The sequence below is a fragment of the Anomalospiza imberbis genome, chromosome 7, assembly GCF_031753505.1.
Source record: "Anomalospiza imberbis isolate Cuckoo-Finch-1a 21T00152 chromosome 7, ASM3175350v1, whole genome shotgun sequence".
Taxonomy (NCBI): Eukaryota; Metazoa; Chordata; class Aves; order Passeriformes; family Viduidae; genus Anomalospiza; species Anomalospiza imberbis.
Genome location: NC_089687.1, coordinates 8,084,321 through 8,103,705, shown reverse-complemented (window position 1 = coordinate 8,103,705; position 19,385 = coordinate 8,084,321). Strand labels below are relative to the sequence as shown.

General features: G+C 37.9%; 1 protein-coding gene and 1 long non-coding RNA gene across 8 annotated transcripts in view; both read right to left on the bottom strand.

Annotated features, from left to right (window-relative positions):
* DPP10 (dipeptidyl peptidase like 10) overlaps window positions 1-19,385 on the bottom strand; it is a 444,603-nt gene that overhangs the window by 90,771 nt on the left and 334,447 nt on the right. The window lies entirely within an intron of this gene.
* Window positions 17,812-18,967, bottom strand: LOC137476863 (uncharacterized). The gene is made up of 2 exons (XR_011000673.1): window positions 18,915-18,967; window positions 17,812-17,937 (listed from the first exon to the last, which is right to left on the bottom strand). It is a non-coding gene; the product is annotated as an uncharacterized lncRNA (long non-coding RNA).

The following is a 19,385-nucleotide window of genomic DNA, read 5'->3' as shown; positions in this document are numbered from 1 at the left end:
ATTGCATGGAGCACCATTTTTTCATTTCTAGTTCTGGCAAGATAGGTCTAGATTTTTAACTCTGAAGATCTGAACTTACTGCTGGTTGATAAGCTGAGGATTTTCAAATTAAGATTTCATTTAAGATTCTTTGTTCTGTAATAAGATTCTGGTAGCCTGGAAATGAAAGCAACAACTGCCTTGTGAACAAACTTCTGATGAAAAACATATAATAGGATTTTTCTGCTACAACTACCTGTGTTATTCTAGCACACAAGCTCTTCAACAACTCATTGTTATGTGAGACAAGGCTCCAGTGCATGGGAAATGCGGACTCCCAACTTTTCTACATGGCAACACTCACAGCATCTGCTCTCTCCAGAACTCCCACACAGCAGACCATGGATGGTGTGGGTTTGCTGGGAACCCAGCAGCCCTCCAAGATTTGCTGTCACTGGGAGAAAGCTTATAAACAGTGCACTGCCATTTAAAATTAATTACCTGCACCGTGTACAGTAATTTATAACCTGCAAGCTGTCTCTAAATGTTTTCACAGTAGATTGGGTATTACAGACAAATCCAACCTGATTTGGTAGCAGTTAGCAGTTTGGTAGCCATTCCTCTCTGACTTCCCTCAAATTCTCCCTTGTGTTTCAAGCTTTCCCTCAAGAACATTTAGTCTCAGAATGATTCCCATCAGCTGAGTATAAATAATGGTTTTGAAGTCTTTATTTCACTCTTGTATGTTGCATCTGAAAAGCTTGATCCCTTGCCACTGAATCCAGTCAATGAAGACAATGGAATCAGGAACCAGCTCTTAATCACACTATTTCTTGAATGCTTAGAACCTAAGTAGTCAAGCACTAAAGTGATCCCAGATGTCAAAGACATCATCACAGCATGGAACTAGGTACTGAGAATAATGGTATCTGCTCAAGTCAAAGGTATGTGAACCATATTTTAGCCTGAAAACCAGAGTCCACTATCCACAGCAGATTATGCAGGCACTAATTTAAAAAAGGAAATACAAGATATTTGCAATTTTTGATGAAAAAAATTCCCCAAACTTGCCTAGATGAGCATTAAAGAAATACAGACACCCGACGAGTGAAATGCAGAATTCTCTCAGTGTCATTTTAATTTCCCAATACACATTGATTTCCTCCAGTAGAGAGCTTTGAAACAAGTTACAAATCTAAAAGACTGGTACAGTAATTATGTGGTAAAATAACATTTTGCTCATGAATTTTCCCCAGTCCTGTCCCCTACATTCTGCCTACCCTGTTCAGAGGTGCTCTGCACCCTACACTTGAGCAACGTGGAATGTGTTCCACTCTCTAAGGCACCCACCTCACTTGCAGATATTACATGTGACAGTTGGCACTACATATAAACAGGCTCTAAATGTCCATGAGCTAGTTCAGAAGATAAAGGTAAAAATCTTTCCTGCATTGCTGTACTGAGAGGTTGATGACCACAATAGGGAACAGTGATGACAGGAACAAGGGCTTTGCCAACTTGAAATCTTTACCAAGTGCAAGCTGCATTCACACAGAAACAGTTAAATCCACTGCACCCATCCTTCTCCACTGACATCTTTCGTCTTCCAGCCTCTGTTTGTTTATGTATGTATGTGCATTCAAATCTGCAACTTCCCAGCTAATAGCTTGTCTGCTAACACCTGTATGACATTTGAAATTCTGCCAGTTATGTCAAGTACAAAACAAACCCATGGTGAAATTGCAGAGCAAAAACAAAACAAGAAGATCTGAGAATACAACAGAGAAAAATGCTATTATTAGCATAAAAATTTAAAAATTCCACTTGGATAAAAAAACAGAGGTCTCTTCAATGCCCTGCCTAATGTCATCAAATCCTTGCTTTGGTGCTCAAGGAATTTTTTCATTGATCTTATCAAAATCAAAAACCTTAAAAATCAGCCACCCTAAAGGCTCTTCCACTGTCCTGGGCAGCAGCCAGCCAAGAGCAGCTTCCCTCTCAAAGACAAACATGTCGGGTCAAGGCTGGCAACAGGAATGGCTGTGTCCTGTGTGACCATGACAGCTGGAACTCCAGCCAGCACGATCTGCTCAGTAAAATCAATCACAGAGGGCCTGATGAGGTGGTATTGGGTTTCTCCCCCCTTCACAAATCCTAGACACAAATTAGACCAGTCTTCATATGCAAAATTCAAAAAGTCAAATGACTGCCTTGCTGAAATATGTGGAATTTTGCTTGAGTAGCGTCAGGATTTCAGTAGGTACAGGCCAAAGTCCAAATAGAGCAAAACTCTCACCTCTTCCAGTTTCTTTGTCTTGCAATATTGACATTAGTGGAGATTTTAAGTGTCCATTATAAGTAGACATACTGACATTAATGGGCATTAGAAGGCAAAGATTCCTTTGCCAATCAAAATATCTGCATTTTTTTTTCAGAGCCCAGTACAAAATATGCTTCTCCAAATTGTGCTTCCAGAACAGTTCAATTAAGCAAGGATGCAGGGAAACAGAGTCAATTTATTTTTGGGCAATACAGTTTTGTTTGTTTCTCATACATATTGTATAAATCTATTTAACTTTTCTTTTTTCCAACCTACACATCAATTGTGTCTTCTTCAGAGCAACCTTTCTAATACCAAGGTATCTTCCTCTAAAAATTACAGCTTAAAGCTATCTTTTTAAGATGTCTAAAAAGTTCAAGATATCTGAACATGAATTCTTGCCCATACAACCCTATAAGCCCCACACAAAAGATAGAGCATTTCTGTCAAAGCTGGCTACATCTAAGTTCAACTACTATGACCTCCACCTTTTGCAGTCAATGCACTTCTTGGCAGGATCTTTTCTCTGTGCAAGACAAAACTTTCACCTCCAAAGATTTCTGAATCCAGTGGTGAAATTATGGCTACAGTCATGGACATGGAATTGTCAAAAATGATGCTGCACCCAAGTACATGCTGGCATGGCTGCTATTATTTAAAGGAAGCTACAGCACATAAATGTTTCCTGGATAGTCATCAAATTAAGGAGGATTTTCTACATGATCCCTTAAGAGCAGAATCTATATAAGGGATTTATGCTGCAGCTTCCTATTTTTTCCTTAAAATACCATCACACTCACACATCTCAAAGTAGCTGTGATGCAGGAGAACCAAAGAATTGCACTCAAATGCATGAACTTGAAAAAGGCAAAGAGTTACCTGTGCTGCCACTGTTAGATGTCCACCAGAAGTTCTTATAAGTAGTCAAAATGTTTTATTCTCCATGTGTTGTCACAGGTTATAAAAAACTGTTGTTCACAGATGAAAATTTAAGAGAGTAGTCACAAAAATGGAGCAGTAACATTTTATTTGAAAAAGGAGGTCCCTTGTATGGACAGCATTTGTTAGGGCTGTCCCTGCAAATTCTTTGCTGGAGAGGAGGAGAAAACAATCCCTGCCACTGGTATTCAGAGATTCTGAGAAAATTTCAGGCAAAGCATCAGTTGTCATCCTTTCCCACTGTGGTCACTCCCAGGAGAGAAGATGTCAGTAAGAGCCATGGGTGAACAGATCTGACCAGGGTTTCTCCCCCTCTGCAACGGAATGTAAGGAATGCATCAACTTGCACACCCACCCCAACCTGCAAACAGCAGAGGCAGGCAGTCAGAGCTCTCCAAAGAAACCACACTTCTGTCTCTGACCCATAAATTCACAAAGCTGCAGCCTGTGTACAGAGACAGCTTAGAACACCCTTTTCACTGGGGCCATAAGAAAAGTGAATTATCCTACAGGGCTTAAAGGGATTTTGGGCACAGGGGGAAGTTGGGCTATGTCCTTGGAAACCAGGCAGGCAAGTGCCAGCGAGGGGAGCAGCAGTGCCCAGCAGTGGGACACACGTGGGAGGAGGGGGGCTCCCTGTGCTCACAGACAGGCACAGACCCCTCTGACAGCACCACGCTCCTGCCAGACTAGAAACCCTCTCTGCCAGAAGACTTTGAGCTATTTTAGAGCAGCTGTGTGTGGGTTGCAGATACTAGGCACAACAGAAAGCAAGAAAAAAAAAAAAAAAGGAAAAGGGTTTTTTTTTCTTTAGAGTTTATTTAGCATTTGACAAACAAAATGATTGCCATAGCAACACGTGTATGCTGTTGAACAAATATCTGTCTAAGTCCCACAGACATAAAGGTTTAATTAGTCTATACTGGTTTAAAAAACAAATCAGTACATTTGGTTGTGTATTCTTGTTTCTTCTAATTCTGGTGTTCATCAAACACCTTTAAGGACTACTTCTGAATTATTCTCTGCAGTACACGTTCCCTGGAAGCAGGGAGAAGCAGAGAGCTCAAGACCAGTATTTGCTGTGGAAATATTCCCATCATATGGAATTCTTACATGATGGAATGGGGCTCTCCCTCACCAACCAGTTTTGGTTTAATAGTCAAAGGAAACACAAAAGTTACCAAATGTCCATTTTGAATATTCCTTCAACACACCATTTTCATTCAGTACAGTACCACCAGGCTGAAGATACTTCTCAAAGTATCTTTTCTTTGTTTTCTTATTAAAAGTTAAGATATTAAGAACCTAAGAAATATACTATTTAAGTCAAAGGAAGACAACTGTAACAGGGCACAAAGGTAACATCGTATGTGGGAGGATCTGCAAAAAACTAGAAATACCATGCAGAAATGGGTTTACTACAAATGCTTCCTTATTTTCCCATTCAGGAATAATTAGAAGCTTTAAGTTTCACCTACATTTGGGAATTCTATCCATCCTTTCACAACCATAATCTTCAAACAACACTTAGTTTAGTGATAGTATGTTACAATTCCAAATGAAGACGTTTTCAAATCCATACACTCAGTTTGACTACTTCAATCTGCAAAGCACAAATAAAATTTCAAGATACCATCACAGCAGCCATTCCAGACAAGACTTATGATTTATGGGGCTTTTTTTTTTTTTTTTTTTTTTTTTTTTTTTTTTTTTTTTTAAGAGAAGGAAAAATAAAATTAATTTTACTAAGTCCAACTTACATTTTGTTTATGGGTTCCTTTAAAATTGCTCTTATCTTCATAAAATGTACATTTAAATTGTTAGGATGATACTTTAAGTGAAAGATTGCACCTTAAGAGAACTCCATGTTCTTTTGTCTTGGTTTTTAAATTTACTACTCTTGACTCTTTACACATTTTCCATTATTTTGTGGCTGAATAAGCATTAGCAGTGTGCTCCTGAACGACTGGGATCTCTGACAGCTTTACATATTCTGTACAGTCACGGTTAAGATCCCTGTGGGTCTAATTACTGTGTTTGATTTGTAGGGTGGGCAGTACAGGGCCTGATATTGCAAAAAAGTAGAATGCTGAATCACTGAAATGTTCTTCATATTTTCATCTCCTATTTGCCTGTTTCACCACCCTGCCCCTGCTCTTTGCAGACAATAAAACACTGTAAAACTGGACAGCTGGATGCAGGGAGGGAGGCTGCAATATTTTCACTTTTTCTCCCTTCCTCTCAAAATGGCTGGATTCCCAAAGGGAAATTCCTATGTCCAGGGACACGACAAATCATTCTTCAATCAGGAATGAAGTGAGAGCCTACATAAGGCATTTTAAGTATGAATCAGCCTAATAACTTACATAAGGAAGGGAAGGGAGAAAAAATGACTTCCTGCTGTAAATGGCAAGCACATTTCAAATACCAGGGTCCCTGCATGTTTGTTAGAGTTTAAAGAAAGATAAACCAAGTTTCCAGCTACAGAAGGGGATTTGGTGTGACTCTGCTTTGTAGCAACACAATGGAAATAATCCCAAAAATAAAGGGAAAACCTTATAGGTTTCTCTTGTATTCATTGCATGATTCACTCAGAAGTCACCCTTGGGGGGAGAGGGAGACACTCCAAACACAGGTAAAGTCTTCCCCCCCTCACATCCTACCCAAAACCTAGTTTTGAGTTTGAAAAGGGTTTTATTTTAGCTCTGTGTACCATGACTGATTTGAACTTCAGGAAAACCTGAACTAAATCAGATAAACAACAAACTGGTGCTACCTACGTGAACTTCTGCAGTTGTAATTACATAGTATTTCTCTCTTGGTATGAAGGAGTTCTCAGGAAGCATGACTGCAAAATCATAAAGATCTTGGGCTGCACACTTCAGGATATTGTAAAATCTCCAATCAAATGCAAATTCCTGATTCATATACCTATTTAACTTAACTTCAACTTATTTAATTTAAATAATTATAAATAAGAGACATTAAATTTTATTGGTTTAGAATAATTCTGCAAGCATGTTGCACAGATACATAAGGATCCTAATCTTTTATCCTGTACTCCTTAAATTCTTCCAACCCTTGCATATGATTATTGATCCTCCACACTTTTAGACAGGAGAACATTCAAAAGTAACAAGATTTTTTGCTTCAGCTGTTATATGGAACTGAGAAATGTGTCTTCCTCTCTGTGTAAGCAGCTATTATAAACATGTAATATTTGAGGGTTGAGGGGGAAAAAGAAGATGTATAAATGGACAAAAATTCTGCAGGTGATTTTGCAGTGTAGTTAACTTTCCAAAGTTACTATATTGGCCAAAAGAGCCCCAAAATGGCTTCAAAGTGAGTCAGCTGTTCCAGCTATAGCCATCTTTACTTAATCCTGGCTGCACTTCTGCTGGTCTAGATCTTTACATCATTTTTTTGCCAGAGTACTATGCATAGTGGCTTTTTTAGCCTATTTAATACTGGCTTTTCTTGAACCAAATGCCAAGAGCAGCTCTAGAAAACCCACTGACAATTAGCTCAGAATACCAGTTTTTACTGCATCCAGTGAATCAGAAAGAGCTGGGGAGTATAATGAGAAGAAGACAAGGCTGCAGACACATAGAAGAGAAATGAAGAGCATATTTTAGGGCTTCTCTGAAAGATTGTGCCTTGTTGACACTTCTCTAAACAATATACATCATTTTTATGTGCTATGCCCATAAGAAGTGGGAGAGAGTGACAAATAAAAATAGACCTTCAGGACTAACAGAGTACTTTATACCATAAGCTTGTCATTCATGAAGATGTAGTCAACACTGTTTGATTACTTATACATATTACTTCATTTTAAGGTTTTATTATGTCTTCCAAGAATTTTCATGAAGCTTGTAATTGAATTGCCTCTTGTGCCAAGCTATTTTTATTTATTGATTTTTTAAGTAAAATCAATACAAAATATTGTCCTTTAGAATTTTACATTTGCTACTCCAAGACAAGTGAACAAAAGGAAAAACAGATACTGTGCATCAGCGCATTAAGAACATGTTACACTCTTAAAATTACTGTGCTTCTCCTTCTCCAGGTTTTAGTTGCCTTATATGGAGCTAGAGATACCATGTTTAAGCATGAAAATGAAAGCAAGAAAATGAAAAGAGAAAAAAAAATAAAAACCAAAAAAACAAGCCCGCCCTGATCAGTCTTAGAGCACTTTGCAATAACACTTTCTGGAAGCTGCAGTAATTCCTGACAACCCAGGAGAGAGCAGCAGGGGAATTAGGCAGGAGCACAAGGCAGGGCAGCCCTTTGTGGTGACATCCACAAGGGATGGGGGTCAGTCCCTGCCTCTCCGCAGCAGGGGGACAGTGTGGCCGTGACACCGAACCTCCCAGTGCCTGGCCACAAGGCTCTGCCCAGCACAGCCACAGCCCTGCTGCCAAGGGCAGCCACTCACAGGCCTCAGAGAGCTGCAGAGTGGCATAAATGGTAGAGGCCAGCCTTGACCACCAGAGAGAGCAAAACTCTTGTCATGATCCCTTTGCATTCCTGCTCCATTCAGTGCCTGTCAAGTACACCCTCATAGGTCACATCTACCCTAGACAGCAGGACTCACAACTACGCTTTCCCAGCAACTGATTTTTCCCTTTATTCCAAAGCAGAGATTGGATACAAACTCATATTGATGCCTCAGGTTTTATCTTTTATAGTTTTCAGATTCTGTACTGCTTTAGTGTGTAGTTCTGAGCTTCATCTTAGGGGATAGTAAGCTCTCTTCACAGAGTAGGGAGACAAAACAATTCCTTCTCCAGCTGGGGACCAAGGACAAGTGATGCAAATCTCAGGCCCAAGAGCCTAAACAATGTGGACTGAAGAGAGAAAAACAAGAAGGATGGGACTTCATAATCTAAAGCTGTAACTGGACAATTAACTCCAATATGCAAATGGAGCAGAACCTATAAAAGTATGAGACCCTGTGACTGATTTTGTGACCATTTTGTTTCACCTTGGGTGTAGCCCTGGCTGGGCTCTTGTGCTGCCCAAGGTGGATCCATTTAGGCCTTCTAATAAATCCCAACTTTATTCTTTAACTCTGTCCAGCTTCTGTTCTAGGGCAGCCTTCACAAGGCATCAGTATAAGAAACAAACCACAGTATCAGAGAAACAGAAAAGCTCTCGGAATACAAACAGTACACCAAAACCATGACATAAATATATTCTTAAACCACTTTGGAATTTGTTATTGGGAGACACTGTGGTACATACAGTCTTCACAAGTGATTAAGTATTTAGAATGAGATGAGACTCCTCCTAATTCTCCTCACATCTGTAGATGAAATTCTGCTTATCCAAGGTAAGATCTAGATGACAGATTTCTGTGTCTCCTTATGGATACACCCTGCACTGTCTACAATAAAGGGTGTTGCTGAGTAAGCTTTGATTTCAAACTTATTTCAGCTGCTTAGATATCTTTGTACATTTTGAGTCTGTTGACTGGATTCAACTCACCCTAATACAGTCACTTTTATCCACTGCCAAAACCTGAGATGGAGGGAAAAAAAACCTAAGTTCAGACTTCACACTATTATTTTTGTTTCATTTAAGCTACTGAAACCTTTCCCTTGACTAACACAATCAAGTTGAAAAGATGGAGAAATTTTTGTCTGAAATTTCCAGGAAGTTAGAGATCCTCTTTTTTGTCAGTGGCAACAGTGGGACAGAACAGGAATTCACTGAACCAGAGCTCCATAAAATTTATTCCACTATCAGAAAAGTTTTCTTACAAACACTTCTTTGTTAACTCACTTTGATGCTGAGTGGTTCTGGGTGATAAAAATTTTACAGTACATGTTTTAAGAAAAAAAAAAGCCAAAAAACAGGAAAGGTAATAGATTATAGATGAATGGCACAGAGATGGGCAAGAGTGTTTTGTGTAGGACTGAAAATAAATGAATGCAAGTCATTTGAAAATAGGAAGTCATCGGGGGAAATACATCAGAGTTGAAAGATCGAAGGGATCATATGTAATCAGACATAGAAATCTTTTCATGTCACATGGTCTACCTACTTCATAATACAGAATTGGTCCTCTTCCATTACTATTTTTCTCCTTTGCACTATGTTCACTTTGGTTCTGCAATATTCAACAATCAGCTTATACTTTTAAAAAGTCATCAGTCTTTTTATGTTTTTTTTTAAATCTCTGGAATAGCTACCATAAGTACTGAGTAATGAGGAGACCTCTTTTCTATCAAATGCATCCCACTTCTCTCAAACCCCAGACTTTCCCAGAATTTCACACACAGACTGTTTAAGATTTCCCCTCCAGCTGCACAGGTTGCTGTCTCTGCTCTGCCACTGGAAGACTGACCCTGAACTGCCCTGCTCTGCAGGTTATCACTTTTGACTTATCTACTTTATAGTTTATTTCATTTCTTTGTTCTAATGTCAACACTGTCCTTTAGCATACAAAGCCCTGCCTTGTCTCATCCTTTTATAAAACAAACCGAGCATTTTTAGCTCTTCTTATGCGACAGCACATCAATCTCCCCAGATCTTTTCAAGGTCTTCTTCCTCACTTCTTGAGCAAAGGCAAGAAAAATTGCTCAGAGAATTAAAAAAAAGTCATGAAAAGTCTGAGATACCCAATGGAGATTAACTGTCAGAAGAAAGACACATTAACACAGATATCCTGACTACTGCTTCTGCACCCTCCCATGCAAGGCCATGTCAGCTCACTTTCCAATCTCCTGGCAAATTGATTTACTGCAGATGTGTGCAAAGGCCTTAAGGTAATCTGTCTTTCCCACCTTAAGATACTTTCATACAACTTTTTAAGAATTATGGAAAAAGTTTTCTTGTTTTGCCCGTTATTGTTATTACAGCAAACCCATATAGTGTTGTCATTTAATATGCAAAGAAAAAAATGCAAGGCCAAGGTTATTCAAGACAAGTGAGTTGCTCTTATGCATGCAGAAAGCAAGCTGGCAAAGCATCTTATCCCAAAAAAAAAAAAAAAAATAAGTTAAGGATGTAATTTTTTTACATAAGATAACACTTCCAAAATAAAAGCTTCTTTTTGAACTGTGTTCTTCCTTTGGCATATTAGAATTTGTCTTGTAAGGATAAAACAGAAAAAAATCATCATGTAAATAAATGAAACATGTCAGAAACACAGATCCCTGAGACTCTATTAATAATATTTACAGTGCATTCTAGATATCTTCCTCAGCTAACAATTTCAAAAATCATTATTTCCAAACTATTTTATGTGAAGGATTAGTGCATCACCACCACGAGATTTCAGAGAACCACAGAATTGTTCAGGTTGCACTGAGATCACTGAGTCCAAGCATTAACCCAGCACTGTCACTAAACCATGTCCCAAGTGAAGTGACGCATCTACACAACCTTTAAATACCTCAAGGGATGGTGACCCAGCCTGCTCACACCAGACTGAGCAGAATTCACTGAACTTGTCTATTTGGTGTGAGACATTACCACCAAAATGAGGCTAAAACAAAGGTTTTCTGTGACCACCCATGATCCCCCACAATTAATGACATGACACCTAAAGATCTACTTCCAGTAAAGTCCTCCACAGAAAATTCTTTTGGAGAAGTTAAGAGTATACCCCTGTGAACATGTGTTTTTTCCACAGTTGGACCAAATAACTATCAGAAGTTTTTTATAAATAAATAAATAAATAAATAAATAAATATATATATATATATATATATATATATATATGTTCAGGCATACTTTCATGAAATATTTTCAGGTTAAAGTAATAAAGTGGAAAGTACAACAGAGATGAAATTTGATAGGCCATTTACGTAGTAAACTACATCTCCACAGCTCTTTAATCAATGTCCTGAACCAATTACCACTCGTTATTCTTGATGCATTGTAAGAGAACACATGACCATATATCACTCTCAATGATCATAATGTTTTATGCTAATTTAATATGCTATCATATATAACACCTCAAGGTTAAAAAGAAAAAGTCTCAAACATTTTTGAGAGATATATAGCTCAGGAACTGACTTTCATTTCCTTTATTTCAGTAAATATATATATTGATAGACATGCTATCCACCATCCATTTGGAGTACTTTATCAGACATAAAAGAGTGGAAGTGAGGACCAAATTTAGCCGCCAGCATTTTTCATCTACTGCATTCATTTTTTACTCTGAATATTATTTCAGCTCATTTCTATACATGGGAACATGTATACATTTTTGTAGCCTCAGACTTTTTTGATGGCCCATCCCAGTGGCAAGAACTTTATAGGAACTGGGATGAACTGAGCTACCCTTCCAGCCCATGACACAGCAGCACTTGGCAGGAGTGAGAGCATCTGGCCAGCTCATAGAACTATGCTCCACCAGGCAATATATCCAGTTTGGGTCATTTAACACCTCTGAGCTTTAGATACCACCACCAAAATCAGCACAGGAGCTCTGCAATCAGCTATCTGCTCACATTTAATGCTTCCTAAGCACGCTCCAGTCTCACTCTGTAGCCAAATCACAAGGAACTGCAGAGAGACTGTGTGTTCTGAATTCCCATTTTTCTTGGCTGGAACACACGAAAGATGCTTATAACTGATTTATCTATAAAACTATCAAATATAAGAGAAGCAATAATGAAAGCAGATATTACTAACTGTGGTAAGAGGCAAAATAATAAAGTAGGACAGTTATGGATTAAGTGAGGATTTTTTGAGATCAAGAAACATATTTGAAAAGGGAACTTTGTTCCTTAGGGATGGAGAGGAAACAAGAATGAAAATTAAATGAGCAAGAGAGTGCATAATATTATCTGGGAGGGCACAGGATTAGGCAAGTTAAAGTCTCACAAACACTAAATGAAGTAGAAAAAACAGAGGCAAGAATAGAAAATCTAGAGAAATAGAAAAGGAAAAAAGAGAAGCAGGGGTGAGATTTCTCAGTTAACTTGCTATTTTTTAATGTGCACATGGAAGTATACACAGAAAACACAGCAAGAATTTGGAAATGCTTCCTGGCAGAACATAACACCAAACCACTAGGATAAATGTAAAAACCTGCAAGCTTCAGATTATTAAGAGACAGAGTAAAAGGAAGAGTTAAGAATGGCATATCAGTGGATATCAGTAATAGGAAAGAGAGTGGGAGAGAAGAGCAATCTGCTCCTCACTGTGACCTCTGCTGATTCTGTGGTTTTCCCCATTCATTTGCTTGTCACATTTTCAAGTTCTAAAATCCCATTTCACTGTAAGGTTGCAAGAATTACTGGAACACTAATATAAGCAAAACCACCCAAATAGACAGCCTTTCTCTGAATATTCAAAACAGTTAATGATGTTCTTCTATTTTTGGAACACTGTACAAATAGGACATAAATTGCAATGAGCTACCATAACTTTAATACCAAGCTCATATTTAGATTTTTATTTTCCTAGCAGTGTTCACTGTATGATGCATTTAATTTCATCTGAGATACTGAAAAAAGAAATTATAGCACTGCCAAAGCAGATGGCTGCTCTAATGAATAACACAGCTGAGAGTCACAGTGAAATTCCACTCGTGAGAAATACTATCAATATACAAATTTCCTTTCTCAACTTTATATCTGCTTTTCTGGGGAGGACTGATTTTTACAGCCTCAAGGTGTTGGAAACCAAACTTCAAATTAAATTGCTGCATTTTTATTTCATGTGTATATATATATTAGCTTAATTGTTTTTAAGTTTCCTGTGTGGAAGTCTTATCAACCACCCACTCCAAACGCTCCTAATCTTTTAGCAAAATGAAGAATTAAGCCTAATAATACACTTCAAAATAGCCCAGCATTTTTTGAATCCTCCAACTGAGCCTTTTATGGTATTAAATATTTTAATAAAATTTTTATACATATATATTATATATTTATAGTAATATACATACTGGTGACAGAGAAAAAACTGAGACACATGGAAAAAAAGAACCATTATCTCAAAAATAAGAGATCTAAGGTCTGTAACATTTATACAAAAGCCTTGCTTAATTTCAAGGTACAAGATTTGATTACAGAAAAATTAAATGGAAAATAGCCATGTACTCCCCATTAAAACAAGTACCACTTCAATATGCTAATTTAGATCTACCTACAGTTTATTTACATTATTTCAGGTAAGTTCTTCAACCATTATGGCAACCTGAGCCTCTGTGGTAGAATTCCAGGTTAAGAAAACACAACATTTTCCAAAAAAGGACTCTTCACCTTTGAGCAGCATCCACAGAAATGACAAATATAAACCTCACAGCAAAGGGTTGAGACCTATACAGTAAATTAAATTATTTATGCAGTCCACTCTCTGAAAGAAGCCTCCAAAAAAGGTTACATTAATACCAATGATCTGCCCTGAACCTGAAGGACATTTTGATGAGCTCAAAGCACATTTAACACCATGCCCTTTAAAATCTTCATTATGCTGCTGTACTAAAACTTCCACTGCTGTTAGTGTTGCTGACTCAAGAAGACACAGGAGACTAAAATAAAGTAGCACTGGCATCATGTGCTAGAGAGACACAAAGTTACTTCTGCCAGCTTCATTTTCTGTATCTTCCCAAGGACTGAAATGCAAAGAGTTAAGGGAAACTAGAATTGGACTCTTGTGATGCTCAGCGGTCCCTTCCAACTCAGGATATTCTGTGGAATAGCCTGATGCACCTTTACAGCACAAGGTCTACAAGAGTAGAGTAAAGAGTAAAGGCTAGAGAAAGAAGTCCATTGCAGATGCAAATAAATAAATCATCAAGGGGTACAACAGCTATTGCTACTAATTGACAGGGCGATAAAGAAGAACAGGTTTTCCACAGGCAAACCTCTCCCAGGCTAATCTAATCATAGGTACAGACTTCCTCCTACCTCTCTTCCAAGACAAGTTTAGAAAAAGGTGATATTTTTCAGGAATAAACTATACAAATTCATAAGTCCTCCATCAGAGCATAAATGGGAGTTCAAGCTGTTGAGCAGACTTTGTTAGATCTCAGTTTCAGACCCAGCCATCCCCAAGGGACAGTGGAGAGACAAGGGATTATCACAGGACAAACTGAGGTTCAGATGTGCTTTGCACTGAGCATGAGTTACTGATTTCCTCTGCTCTGAGAGCCCAGCCTGCACAGCTGCTGGAGATCACAGAAGGAATCAAAGGCCAGGTTCACCTGCTACTCCTGGAACATAAACCCCAAGGAGAGAAGAGCTGAGGCAAGTAGGAGTGATACCACTCCAAGCCCAGCTCCCCAAGAGGGAGGAGGAGCAGAGGAACAAAACTGGCTCACACTCCCCTCTGCAGCCTCCTAAACCTGTTAAACACAGCACAGTCACACGTGTCAGATCAAACAGCACAAGAAGGGCCAGAAGAGAAACCATGGGCAGACAAAGTTGACAGCAACAAGAACTTGAATCAGCTCTTGTCTCAGCATCCACAAAAAGCAGATGAAGGTCACATTCAGGAAGCTTTCCACTGGAAGGAAACAGTTTTAAAATATCTTTAAGATAACGACCCTGAAGCTGGCAATTAGAACCACTGTGAGCTGACAGTGCATCAGGGCAAAGTGAACTGCACTCAAACTGCTACAGAAAATACCAATGACATTAGCAAGCTGCCAGAAGTCTCTGTCACATTTGTCCCTAAAGAGAGGGAACACCATGAGAAACAAGTTGACTTGATCTTCACAAAGTTATAAACAAGCTACAGACCCAAAGGCCAACTCACAGCACAGATGAGCTGCTGCAAACATTGATAATCCTCTACAAGATCCTGCTGAAAATCCAGTGCCTCATTCATTGTCCACATGGCTGATGCTGTCACACTATGGAGATGACTTTATTACATTTGTGTGATAGGTAGACAAGGGCTAATCCAAAAGTCCATTTTAAAGACAATGGAAAAGGTTCCATCAACTTTATTTGCATTTTCATCAAGTTCAGAAGTGATAAGCACTTGAAGAGCCTGCTAGATAATGATGGCTACTTGAATACAAAATTAATGATATTTCCTGTGCAGTGAAAGTGTAAGATTGTGGAAGAAAATTAAAATATGATGTGCTTGCACTGGTTCTCTGAAGTGTGACAAGCAGCTCTGGAGTGCCCATGGCACCTTGTAGATTCTCAATCCTTTTTGGAAGGATCTTGACATTTGGGAAGAGCAGACATTCTCCATCAGGACATTTTTCAAACAAGTTTGCTCATGTTTTGGATATCTTCGTTACAGGTACTGATACTTGAACTTGTCTTTAAGTGACTAATTTTTTCCAGAATAATGCCAGGATTTTAAGACGTCAACACACTTGGGTTTTTTCTGCTTATGAAAAACATGAAAACAAAAAAGGCTAACACTTCACCCCTGCTGACAAAGTTTGAGTTAAAGCACAATACAAAATTTCTCTTGTTCAAGACTAAAAACATTTGCTAAGTATGTCATATTTACACGTTCAGATTGTGTATTTCATTCTTCTGACCAGGAACCTGCTGTTCAGAATTAAAAATAAGCTTCAATTCATAAGATCACGCTATGACTTTTTGAGTTACATTTTTCCCCCAACTTATTTTAAGTAAAATTTAATTATTATTCATTGTGCACTGCTGATAGAGACAGAATTATGCAGAATAATTGAAAAGCATATTTAGTTTTTTCTCCTCTCACACTTTAGAATAATTGGTTTCTAGATTTGGCCAGCCTGTTTGATACTTAATCATAACAAAAAGTGATTATGAACCTTCAGTCAAAGCTTAGGTTTTCCCTTTTTCTGATTTTCCTAATTTTTGCAGCAGAGAAATATTTCAGGATTTCTTCCAACCAAACATGATTGATACAGTGAGAACTGTCTCTGTTCATGTGTCTAGAACAGCAAAGGATGAGATTTGCAATATACATAAAGACATGGAAACGCCTGGAAATTACAAATCTAATCTTAATAAAATTATAAACAAAATTATTGACAATGGTTTAAGGAATATTTACATATTATTTGAAATGTTATAGAACTGAACATTTGGGTACATACTTGACATATTTTTTTCCTTCTTGGAAGCTGTTCCAAAATTTAACGTTTGCTTGTCTGGGTTTTTTTTTAAAGTTGACAATCTTTATCTCAAGGGGGATCGCTCCTGGTGTGATGGTGCTGGCTCACAAACTCGGGCACAGTGAAAGGATCTCAGGAAGCCATCAGCTCAACTCCCTCAACAGAGCAGGATCAGCACTGAATCCAGACCAGGGGGCCCAGGGCTTGATCCAACCCTGAAAGTGCACAGCTTCTCTGGGCAAAGTCTAATTAGGCTTGATTGTATTTAACAACTGAAATAAGAACTGCAGATTACATTTGGGAGTTTTGGTTTCAAGTCAGCATCACTGACAGAGTTCAGTCAAAAGATGTATGAGAGCACAGACAAGACTGAAGAAGTATTTCCCTTTTAGCTTCGTATATGCTTCTACTTTGGATTGTTATTTGAATTCTAGGATATTTTAAACAAATGTTCAGTTGATATTTACTTAAATATAAGCATATATATGTATATTTAAATATATTCTTATAGATCATCCTTGCTCTGTGCCTGGAAGTGTTCAAGGCCAGGTTGGATGGGGCCTGAGGACCTGAGCTACTGGAAGGTGTCCCTTGCCATGACAGGGGTTGGAGTGAGAGGATCTCCAGGGTCTCTTTCTATCCAAAACATGATTCTATGACACATTTAACATGTGAAAACCACCATGACTCCTTTACAAAGACATTTGGTTCAGTTTTTCTAAAGATACTAGTAAAAACAAACTCTACTGCGGCAAACCCAGGATGCAACACTCTACTGTTGGGGTGACTTTAACTCATCAGTGAATATTGTGGAATGACTCTGCCTCTTAATTGCCATTAAAAGTCAAAATCAAAATATTTTAAAAGAAGACAACTCTGGGTTTCTGGACTGTGCTTAAGCATTGTATTTCATATGTCAATATATCTGAAAAGATTCTTTATCAAACGTTGTTAAGGAAAAAAAAAACAACAACCAGAAACTCACTAAGTCATCCCTAGTTTGTAAATCTAATTCATAACACTGCAGCCAAAGAAAGATGTTAATTGCTATTGGTATAAAATTCATGACCACTGACAATATGTACTATTTTGGCAGCAAGACTAAAATTCTGAATGTGTGATCAATGACAATTTTAAGATTAGTGACCATTTGGGATTACATTCATCAATACTAATGGTATCTTATTTAAAAGCTTAATGAGAAAGCTATAATGCATATCACATTTCTCAGTAAGATACATTTTTATTGAATTTCAGAGAGACGCTATTATGGAAAATTAAATAAAAGCAAAAAAGCCCATTGTTTAAAAAGGAATTTTTAAGTGTATTGAACACATGAACTGGACTGCAGGCATTTGCTTAGAGGACTATTCTTTAGGTAATTCCATCTTGTTTATTTGCAGTCCATATGAAAAGAGTGTGTCTAGACCTGAAATTAGTCACCACAGAACATGAGGATATTTACGTCAGAAAAAACATACATAGCATTTTCAGTAAAATGCTTTAACATAATGGGACAGTCAGACTCATTAAGTGATTTTACTCCTCAGAAGTCATTTATTCACAGTATTTGATGTGAGCCAGCTCTTGTATTTGAGAAATCAATATGAGTAGCAGTTGAAGTAGCAATGATTCATGCTCAGGGTAAAACCTGTCAAAACTGAAATATGTAGAAAATATTCTTTTAGTCCATATTCTTTTGGTAGAGACGAAGGGAATTATTTTTTAGGAACACAGAATACAGAATTGGTAAAAACAAGTGGGTGCACCAGTTGAGTCTAGTTTGTGGTGAACTCTGGCAGATCTCAATCCAAATTAAAGCTCTGTTCAGCTTTTCCAGCCTTTAACAGCTACTAACACAGTCCCCAATTAGGACTCCCAGCAGTCCTTCCCCTGTTCTTTATTCAGGCTGCCCTTGTTTGTCTTCCTTCTATTAAAACAGCCTCTTGGTTTTTTTTTTGTTTTTTTTTTCCATTCAGCACTGTTGAGAAAGACTTGTTATCACATATTTTGATTAAAAAAAAATCATTTCTACCCCATCTTCTAAAAACCCCCAAACAATACATTACCAGTGTATAACTGGCTTTCAGCTGCACACCCAGCACATAGAAGAGAAATATGGAATTAAAAACATAACAACAGAGAAAACCCCAACACATTTTAAACACTGGGTTTTTCTGTCAGTGGGCTGGGACAGACAAACTCTTCACCTACAATGGACATTTCTGGGTCATTTCTGCACATTATCCACGCACAAGAGAGGAACAGGGAGGATATGATTGTTGCCAGTTTCACAGCAGAAGGCAGAACTTCTGCTTTATAGAAGAAATTGTCCATAGATTAGGGGAACTGCTGACTTAAATAGTGCAATATTGCCTGTTTCTATAGCATTAGCACAGTGGGATTCCAGTCCCCATGGATTATTATGGGATGTAGGAATACAACCACTCTGAAAATCAGAGTTGTGTTAAGACTGAGTTTCTAAGCTGCTAGATCTCAGAAACTCAGCTGGACACCACCTAGCTCCTCCTGAAATAACAGTATTCATACTTGATAGGAATGACAATACTATTGAAAATAAGTACTTCTTCTGTCAATAAACATTTTCTTTGAAAAGTTAAATGCCTTCATTTTTACTGAACAACAGCAAAGTACAATCTTCTTTTTCAATACTGGCTTTGAAAAAGAACCTGAAACATGAATTCTGATTTTTCAACTCTGGCAACTCTGAACAATGGAAAAAAGCCATCTTCTACCTCATTTAGAATTATTTATTTTGCTTACTTCTAAAACCTGAGGCTGAGCAGCAATGCTGTAAGTAGAAACGGAACAGAAAAACTCAGTAAGTTACTTGAAAAGCAGCAACACCTTGCCTCATGTGGTTTATTAGGAAAAATGATCTATTTTTTTTAACTGCTACACTAGGCTGAACTTGCATATATGAATCAAGACATCCCTTATGAAAAACAGGAAGTGCATGCATAAGGATTGGTATGTTACAAGAGATAGTTACCTTATTAGAGGCAAAGAAACCCTGGAAGCATCCAAACAGTACTCCAGTTTCCCATCTTTTTAGTTCATGTTTTTATTTTTAGAGGAAGAAATTGT